Here is a 1665-nt window from a genome sequence, read left to right on the forward strand (position 1 = left end):
CAGCTTTTCTACAACACGACACATTATATCTGAGTCAACAACAACAGAACACATTTAAAAAGCTTTGAGTTATTTTTTATAAACATTTTGACAAATTCATGTTTTGTCAAAAAAAAAATGTTTTAACCAAAATGCAAAAGGAAGTGATATGGACAATAAAATAAAATAAAATAACAGCTTTTTCATCAACGTGTGTTGTGATGGCCTAATGTCTCTGTCATGAACAAACTGCTCCTTTGCATAAAATGCAGAAATGTAAATTTTCTGTTCACCAGAGCAGAACTTCCTTGTTCTTCAAACTAAGTAGTTTCCCTTCAGCTGCTGATAAAGTTTTGATTTGAATTAATTTTCTACTTTTCCGTCTGTAGATCCAGATTTAGCTCCGTCCTGTTGGAGGGCTGAGTTTTATGTTGGCGAGTAGCGATACACTCAAATACTAAATTATTTACTATAAACAGCATGTTATGTTCTAGACACTTTATGTTCTATACATCTGATTCTGATGAACAAGTTTGTTTTATAAAGGTGATGATGATCAAAATTACAATCATTCAACCATTTATTACATTTCTGTGACATTCTTATCAGTTCATTTGATCTGTTTTGTATCTGGCAAAGAAAATTTCCCCATTTATCATTTTAACACATTTAATTCAATATAAATATAGAAAAAGCTTTTTCTTTTTTTACCCCCACCAGCCTGGTGACCAGTTCATCCCTTCAAGCATCAATTTGATTTAAACTGAAACATAAAACTGAAAAGGTGATAAATCAGGAAAAATCTTCAATATTCTTATACATTTATAATAACCAAGGAAATTACTTAAACTTTTAGATTTTCAGGTGTGTTTTACTTAGTTGTAGTTAATATTGTTTAATTTAAACATAAATCATTAAAGTATTTTCAGACAAAACAGCTGAAGGTTGTTTTATATGTGGTGATAATTTAAAGAGAGAAAAATGAAGAGGACTTAATGAGAAGGCATCCTTCAGACAAACCGCTGAACCTTTGTGGTACCAGAGAAAAGTTTTAATAAGAGAAAACTGAGCATGAAAAACCAGAAGCTCTCAGTTTATAGTGAACATATGAGTGGTTGTGAGACACAGAGAGCTGAGAGCCAAGAAACAGCTGGAACTTCAGGAGTTACTAAAGAATCAGCTTATCGATGGAAGTGTGTGATCCTGAGGGAAATAATATAATAGATGAAGCCTAATATGACTCTGTCAGCTCCGTTCTGTTTCCTGGAAACGGGAAAGTTTAGATGTTTTTCAGCTCATCAGGAATCAGTCAGGATGTTCAGGATGTGAGAGATGGGAACAGAGACGTGATCAGCTGCAGGTTCCATCAGTTCAGCCTCAGTTTCATCTTTTACATGAATCACATGATCACAGAGATGCACCAGCAATCTCTTCACTGTCTCAGCATCGATCTCTCCAAAGCTAAATGCATCTGGTTCCAGGATTTGTTGAGCCTGAAAACCTTCAGACAGATTCTGCATCTGTAGTTCTGGTGTTGGGTGGAACTGCAGATGGACGGATTTGCTCCGTTTCTGAGGTTTTCTCTGCTTCAGGAATTATGTGGCTTTGAATCATCACAATGTTATGAAATTCATTTGATTTATTTATTTCAGATCTTTAAAAACAAGAAAACAACCAATCAGTAGG

The sequence above is a fragment of the Poecilia formosa genome, unplaced genomic scaffold (assembly GCF_000485575.1).
Source record: "Poecilia formosa unplaced genomic scaffold, Poecilia_formosa-5.1.2 Scaffold360, whole genome shotgun sequence".
NCBI lineage: Eukaryota > Metazoa > Chordata > Actinopteri > Cyprinodontiformes > Poeciliidae > Poecilia > Poecilia formosa.